Here is a 9,450-nt window from a genome sequence, read left to right as displayed (position 1 = left end):
TTAGAATAAAAAATCTCAAAAAAACAAGCGTGATTCAACTCTAAAATAAACTAAATTAGAATGAATAATACATATACCTAAAACCGATAAAACAAAAAACGGAGCTAATTATGGTATCTTGAGTAGTGAAAGCTTCAACAATTTCAGTCTTCAAAAGTTTAAGAACTAACAACATGGGAAAGAGAATGAGAGAGTAAAGAATTTTAGGAATAAAATCATAAAAAACAGGTGGAGTCGTAGAGAGAGTGGAGAGAGTTTTAAACTTTTAATATAACATAGACTTAGAATGCATATGTTAATAGCAAATTTTTTGTGTGATTGAATATATGTATAATAATTCTCATTTTTTTAAAATTTAAGGGTAAGACTGGATATTTATATTAACAACAATTTTTTGGTAGGCTTATATAAACAATTTTTTCTTTATTTATTTTATTTTTTTATGAAATATGAAGGCAGGCCTAGCCTAACCTCAAAGGGGCTGGATCCGCCCCAGCATCAATGTACCAAAACTATCATTCTTAATCGAAATCTCGGGATTCTGAATTTAAATATAGAATTAAGCTCTCGATGGATCTATGTAAAGATAAATATATATTAACCGCGTGGCCTTTGTAAAGGACTGTTCATACTAAGGAAAGGATCTAGTTAACTACTGCAGTTACAATAATTAAGAGTTTATAAAGAAATCAAATTAATATATAGACTTTGTTATAGACCCGATCTATTGAGAAATGTGAAAATAATTATGTTTATATTATAATTTTTTGCTTCAATTCAATAATGAAATACTAAAAAAAATTTATATGGAACAATCTCATTTGACGTGATGATCTCTTACAACACAAACTCTCAAGCCTCAATGTTAAACCTCAGCCAAATAGAGGAAAAACACCCTTTACAGAGACAAAGTAATACTAACATGGAGTGACTCCATTCGTGGTCTGCCAGCTTTGGAAAATATATAAAAGTTAAAGCCATGTGAAGGCATGCAAATTAAGTCAACTCTTTACGTTAACTGTTCACACTTAGAAACAGAACCAGTTAACTACTGCATTTATAATAATTAGCTAAAGTTGAGTTTATAAGAGCATCTCTAAAAGACTTTTTATATGATCCAAACTCTTTATATTCTTTATTATAAAGAGTTTATCTATAAAAACAATAGTCCATCAGACTCTTTATTCTTTAAATATAAATTAAAGTGTGAGTAACACCAATCATACGATACCACATTAGCACATGTGACATGCATTCACCTTATGATTAACTAATAGTACCATACATTTGTTGCATGGAAAACTCTCTCCTCAATAGCAGTTAGCGTTACACCCTAGGTGTTGAAGGTGATCTTGGATCAATGGCATAAGCTCAGATAAACTAATGGTGAGGCCTAAATGAATCAGGGCTCTAGTGATTGGGCTCAATCTGTAAGCGGACTACTGGGTGTAATGGGCTGGCCCATTACGCGAATTCTATTGTGGGCCCAATCAAAATTGGGCCCTGGCTCTAAGCCTCGTTGAAGGTGTTTCGTTTTTAGGCCTATTGAGGTCGAGGACATTTTTTGACCTTAACATAGACTTAATAATAAAGCTAATCCACCCTTACCAGCTTAATCACATACACAACCACACTCTGCAGATTAGGTTGTTCTTATTGAGCTAAAGGCTCAACACCTATCCTCTTGTGGAAGGATGAACCTGAACCAGACATAGGAGAATCTTTGTCAGGATTAGGGAATGTAGAATTTACCAACTTTAGCTATCATGCCCCTTCTCGGATATCCCTATCCCACCGGATCCGGGTGCTCCAGGAGACCTAAGATTTGGAGAGGAAAGTGAATATTTCGAAAACATTTCATAAAAAAAAATCCTTTTATAGACGTAAATGAAAAGTAGTAAAACTGCATATTTAATACATTTATACGAAAATAGCTTTTAATCTTCAAAACGTGCATGTGAAATCTATTTGCATGCCACACAAACACCAATTCACTCACATGATAAAGCAATAATCACCATGTAATATTTTCGGATGCCATGGAATCACATACCACTATCATATAAAATAAATCAATCATCACCGCCATACTAAAACCTAGGGACCTAGGTCATAACTCACACGAATCTGTCCCAAATACAGATATGAAGCTACACCACCCACAATCATCCTCAGGGCTTCATAATATGGTATCAAATATAATCTCGCCCACGGTTTTCTCTCGGGGCCTCAAAATCCCACACCGGCCAATACCTGCCTGGAGCTCGTCAAGCATCTGTCCTATCTCGGTAGGATATCACAATCATTCAGTAGGCTAAGCATAACTTCTAGCTAATGTCTGGAAGGGGACGAGTACTATTAAAGGTGGTCTCTATCAAAAAGATAAAACGCATCCACACATACCTCGCATCTGAATGTCCAAACATACAATGAATCATGAATTCCTTCATGCAAATACATATAAGCAATAATATCATATAATGCCTGTTCTCATTAAAACAGGCATGCAACATATGAATGCAATGCTTGAAACATCATAATTAATGATCATGTAAAATCACCATTTACCCCTTATATATTTCATTCGTATTCAGTCACAAACTTTAAAACTCTTATTAGCTCCTTGGACTTTTAAATCCTTGTCAACCCCTATACTTTTAAATCTTTACGGTCAATTTTCTGTATGTTTAAACTCATGCGTCAATTCCCTATATTTCTAAATCCTTACAGTCAACTCCCTTGACTGTAGGGTTTCAAACTGACAGTGTCCTTCCCAGATTTCCTGCAGCAGCAAAACAAAATTTTTGCCGCTGCAGGGCTCTATTTCGGCCCAAAAACCTAGGTTTCTCCAACCCAGCAACTTCCCAAATTAATCTACACAATTTTGATTTGATAACCAACACTCCCAATTGCAAAACAAGCAAATGACATGTTCGTATGCGAGGTTTGATGAAATCCCAAGTTGGTACCCTGATTGTAGGGGTGAGCAGTTCCGGGTACCCTGTATTTTCCGTGGGAACCGGAATCGGAACCGCACAGTGCAGGTTCCCAAAAAAGGAACCGAAATCGGAACCGCACAGTGCAGGTTCTTTAACTCAAGGAACCGAAACCTAAAATGCAGATTCCGGTTCCTTTCCCGGGTACCCTGCAAAAAATCAATTACCCCCTATTAGTTTAAAAATGACAAAAATACCTTAAAAATTTACAAATACACCCCTAAAAAATTTTGATTACTCATTCATTTGTGCCCAATATAACTCATAATCTGTAAATTTAATATTATAAATTAATAATATTTATAATGTAATATAGTAATGTTGTAATTAATTAAGTAATTATTAAATTATAATGTAATGTTATAATTAATTAAGTGATCATACTATAATGTAATGTTATAAATACTTATAATTATTTAGTAGTTATTTAACAATAATGTAATGTTATAATTAATTAAATTTCTAATAATTTAATTAATTACTTATGTTTAATGTTTATAATATAATGTTATAATTAATTAAGTAATCATTTAATTATGTAATGTTATAATTAATTAAGTGATCATACTACAATGTAAATTGTAATGTTATAATTAATTAAGTAATATACTATTTAATTATAATTAATTAAATTGTTAATAATTTAATTAAGTATTGTAATATTGTTTATAATAGAATGCTATAATTAACTAAGTAATCATACTATAAATTTATAATGTAATGTTAAAATTAATAAAATTCTAATCATTTAATTAAGTATTGTGTAAATTAGGAAATTACTAATGTTTATAATATAATGTCATAATTAACTAAGTAATCATTTAATTATATAATGTTATAATTAATTATGTGATTATATTATAATGTAATGTTATAATGAATTAAGTAATCATACTATAAATCTATAATTTAATATTGTAATTAATTAAATTTTCAATTATTTAATTAATATACTAATGTTTATAATGAAATGTTATAATTGATTAAGTAATCATATTATAAATATATAAGGTAATGTTATAATTAATTAAATTTTTTATCATTTAATTAAGTAATATAATAATATAGTAAATTACTAATGTTTATAATGTAATGTTATAAATTCATAACTAATTATGTAATCATTTAACTATGTAATGTTATAATTAATTAAGTGATCATAATATAATGTAATATAATAATGTTATAATTTAATTGAGTAATTATTTAACTATAATGTAATGCTTAATTAATTAAATTTCAGATTATTTAATTAAGTAACCATCTGTTTATAATGTAATGTTACAATTAATGTTTATAATATAATGTCATAATCAATTAAATAATAATCTGATTATGTAATATTATAACTAATTATGTAATCATACTATAATGAATTAAGTAATCATACTATAAATCTTTAATATAATATTATAATTTATTTATTTATAATAGAATATTATAATTAATTAAGTGATCATTTAATTATGATATAATATTACAATTAATTAACTAATTAAGTAATCGTACTATAAATTTATACTGTAATGTTATAATTAATTAAATTTCTAATCATTTAATTATTGTGCTAATGTTTATGTAGTAAATTAGTAATTACTAATATTTATAATATAATGTCATAATTCATAATCAATTAAGTAATTATTTAATTATATAATGTTATAATTAATTATATGACCATATTATAATATAATGTTATAGTGAATTAAGTAATATAATAATGTAGTAAAAATGTAATGTTATAAATTTATAGCTAATTAAGTAATTGTTTAACTATAATGTAATATTTAATTAATTAAATAATCATTTAATTAAGTAATTATTTGTTTATAATATAATGTTATAATTAATATTTATAATATAATATTATAATCAATTAAATAATCATCTAATTATGTAATGTTATAATTAATTATGTAATCATACTATAATGAAATATTGAAATGTTATAATGAATTAAGTAATCATACTATAAACCTTAATATAATATTATAATTAATTTGTTTATAATATAATATTATAATTAATTAAGTAATTATTTAATTATAATGTAATGTTATAATTAATTACGTAATCGTACTATAAATTTATAATGTAATATTATAATTAATTAAATTTCTAATAATTTAATTAACTATTGTGCTAATGTTTATGAAGTAAATTAGTAATTACTAATATTTATAATATAATTTCATAATTAATTAAGTAATCATTTAGTTATGTAATATTATAATTAATTATGTAATCATAAAATAATGTAACGTTATAGTGAATTAAATAATCATATTATAAATCTTTAATATAATATTATAATTAATTAAATTTTTAATTATTTAATTAAGTTTGTACTAATGTTTATAATGAAATGTTATAATTGATTAAGTAATTATACTATAAATCTATAATGTAATGCTATAATTAATTAAATTTCTAATTATTTAATTAAGTAATATACTAAATGTTATAACTTATAAGTCAATTAATTAAGTAGTAATCAATTAATGTAATGCTATAATTAATTATACTATAAATCAATTAAGTAATGTTATAAAATTATAATTAATTAAGTAATCATTTAACTATAATGTAATGTTATAATTGATTAAGTATGATATTTAACTAGTAATTAAATTTATTAATGTTTATCAATTTATCATATATAATTAATTAATTACTAATTTATTATAGATATACTTAGAACTTGATAATTGAAGTAAATAACTAAATATATTATTATTCAATCAAATATACTATTTTATTCAAAAATAATTCTTTTAATAACATTAAAAATTTAAAACACTTTTAATTGGATCATAATTCAAATTATTCACTTAATTAATCAAAATTTTAATATTAATATATTATAATATATTAAAGTTTTTAATATGGTGTAATTTATATGTAATAAGTATAATTGTATTAGTATATTTATTTAATTAGGTTATTCCAAAAATTTAACTTTTTCTATTTTAAATTTTTTTATATGTAAAATAATAGAAACCTCCAATTATTCACATTTCACAAATATTTCATTGTAGTCCATGTTCCAAAACAGGTTCCAAACAGGTTCCTAAACAAGTTATAAAACAGGTTCCAAAAGAGGTTCTAAACAGGTTCAAAAAATCAGTTCCAAACAGGGTACCCTTTTTCCAGGTTCCGGTTCCGGTTCCTCCACACAAAGAACCGGAACCAGAACCAGAACCGCACAGTGTCAGTTCCAAAAAATTGGAATCGGAACCTACTCGCACAGTGCCAGTTCCGGGTAGGTTCCGGTTCCAATTCTAATTCTACCCCCAAGTTCCGGTTCTACCCGCTACCCATGCTCACCCCTACCTGATTGTAGGGCTGTGCAAAAAAATCCGATATCCGATCCAAAAAAAATCAGATATCCAAAAATTCGGATCGGATACGGATCAGAATTTTAAAAAACCTGAATATTCGGATCGGATACCGGATCGGGAATGTTAAAAAATCAGATATCCGAATCTGATCCAGATTTTACTAAACTACGTCGTTCTGGGTGTAACAACTAACAATAACCCTAAGTCTAACACAACTAACTCAATTACTCAACTCTGTCTCTCTCACTCTCAGTCTCTCTCGCTGGAAGCTTGGAACACGCAGTCACGCATAGTCGCACATACCTCACACACTCTTTGTCTCTCTCACTCTTAGTCTCTCTCGCTGGAACACGCAGTCACGCACAGACCTCACAGTCTCACACACAGTCACTCAAACTCTCAGACCAGATCTCAACTCAGTCTCTCACTCTCTCTTGCTCAACTCTCTCGGTCTCTTTCGCTCTAACACACACAGATATAGACAGACATACAGTTAGTCAGCCACTCAAACTCTCTCAGACTCAGATCTCAGTCTCTCTCGCTCGAACACGCACAGCGGCCAATCTCTCTCGCTCGAACACGCACAGCGGCCAATCTCTCTCGCTCAACTCTGTCAGATCTCAGTCTTGTAACGCCCTGCTTGAGGTACGTATTTAAGATTTGCTGTATTACTTAAAAGTTCATTGATTCAGTTTCAATTGAGTTTGTATGTGGTATTGGTTAAGTATTTGCTTTGAAATTGGTTGAGATTTGGTGAATTTTGGAAATCCAATCTTCGCCGGGGCGGAGGAGAATCTTCGCCGCGGCGATGAGGTCTGCGCCCACAGGTAGGTTCTGCCCTGTTTCACCGGAGCGACGGAAAGTTCTTCGCCGCGGCAACGAGCCATTTGAAAAGTTTCTTGAGTTTTCTAGAGAATTCTTCTTTTGGGGCATAATGACCATTCTACCCCTAATTAGTAGAAAAAGTGGGGAGTAAAATGTAAGGAAATTAAGTAGATAATGTGTTGGTAATAAGGGTGTTTTTGCAAAGAATCAAAGGATATGGATGGAATTTCCAAGGAAGAGCAAGGGCAAAATGGGAAATGATGTTTATAATATGAGTTAAAAAGAGTTAAAGTGTAGAGAAACCTTTTGTTCATCCATTTTCCACCGCCATAACCATTCTCTAACTTCTCTCAATTTTCCATCCAATCTTTCAAGATTTCCAAGGACTTTTTGAGTAGATTTTGAGTAGATTTTTAATCTAAAGCATCCTAAGGTAAGGATTCTTGCTTTAGATGAGAGTTTTAGTATGTTTTGGTTAAAGCTTATATTATTTTTGTTTAAAGTTGTAGAGAGAAATCAAGCTACTAAAGGAAAGGAAAAGTGTTAGAGAAGCTTTTTCCCTCACAAGGTAAGTAAATCCAACCAAGTTAAGTTTTGAATAAGTTTTGAGTAGAAATTCATTTTAACTATGTATGTATATGTTATACCTACTGAAAATTGAGATGAGATGTGTGCTTAGTCTTAGTAGTTGGGTATGATTAAATTTGAGAAGTGTTTTTGATGTGTGATGGGAAATGGAGTTTGAGATGAAGTTTGAGGGATGTTGTGTAAACCTTTTTGGAAGTGCTTTTCTTGACAGGGATTATGAGTATTTGAGGGAGTTTTCCCCCATTTTGGATGGCTGGAGAATGAAGTATAGTAGTAATTTTAGTAGAGTGTTTTTATGCACATGAGTTGCTTGATGAAATGCCTAGGTGAAATCTGCCCTGTCACTGCCGTGACTTTCTAAGTAATTTTTGGGCATCTTACGGATTGAACTGGGCTGAGACCAAAACATAAAAGTTGTAGCCCTGTGTTTAAGCTTTAAAACGAGACCAAAACCGTAGAATCCAATATGTATAACGCAAGTTATGCCCTTTTTAGTGCAGACTGTGCAGAATGACTGTTTTGAGGAAATCTTGCATTTGGCATTTCATAAGTGCATTAGTGAGCATGAGTTGTCCTTACACATTTTTCTTATGCACTTAAGAAGTAGCTTGAGACTTAGTAGAGAATGTAAGTATAAGCTACTTTAATAGTAAAGAGAGAGAAAGAGAGTATGAGCACTAGAGAATGAAGAGAAAAGAGAATAGAGTAGGTTATGCGATGGGGAACCCGTGAGTAATGGGTAGAGTTTCCCGCATGTACGCCGCATTGAGAGAGCGGCATGAGTAAGAGAGAGAAAAAAGTGGTGTAGCCCGTGAGAGTGCATGCGGATAAGGGCTATACCCGAGTACCCGAGAGAGAGATTATACACTCACATGGCCAAGGGTTCCGAATCCATGCATAACCGAGTCCGATCGGCTAAGATGAGTAGAAGTCACATAGAGTGGGAGCGAGTCCCGGCCATGCCTCCGGTAAGATGAGGTCGTGACTACTAAAGAGAGTTAGTAAAAAGAGTTATGAGAAAGAGAAAGTAGTGAGAAGTATAAAGAGAGAGTAAATGAGAACTGTAAGGAAAGAATTAGAGAGAAATAGTTACGGGGATAGATGTGTAGAAGATTTACTTACTGAGCATTAGTTGTGCTCACCCCGTTGTTTTTCATGTTTTGCAGGATCTAGGTGAGGACACGGTCGGATGGGCGTCGGCAAGCGGAGGGAAATGGCTACACTGTCCACTCTGTTTTGATGTTTTGTACATGACACAACTTTTTGTATTTACAGGATGTATATATTTAATAAAAGAAAAAATTTGGGCCCAACCTTTTTATGTTATTTTATATGTATTTTATTATGTACATGCTTTATGAGTATTTGAGTAGAAAGAGGCTATTACAAGTCTCTCTGACGATTGAAGCCTTAAATCGATCGTAAGTTAATTTCTTTAGAATTTAGAGTTACTGAATGTTTGGCTTGTCACCATTTTATTTAATGTTGTTTGGTTTCTTGGCTTGCACAATTTTCTATGGGATAGGATGCGAGCTATCCAGATGGACCTGAGGATGCAGCATATTTTTTAACCAAGAAGCTATTACTATGCTGGAACAAATGGTGTATACTTTTTATGCAATCTTCAGTTTTTGTTTGTATGATATTTAGGTTTTTGTGATGTGATACCTGTTAGCTTAGCTGTAAGATCTCTTGTTAGT

The sequence above is a fragment of the Pistacia vera genome, unplaced genomic scaffold (genome assembly GCF_008641045.1).
Source record: "Pistacia vera cultivar Batoury unplaced genomic scaffold, PisVer_v2 Contig745, whole genome shotgun sequence".
In the NCBI taxonomy this organism is placed as follows: Eukaryota; Viridiplantae; Streptophyta; class Magnoliopsida; order Sapindales; family Anacardiaceae; genus Pistacia; species Pistacia vera.
This window is presented reverse-complemented; position numbering follows the sequence as displayed.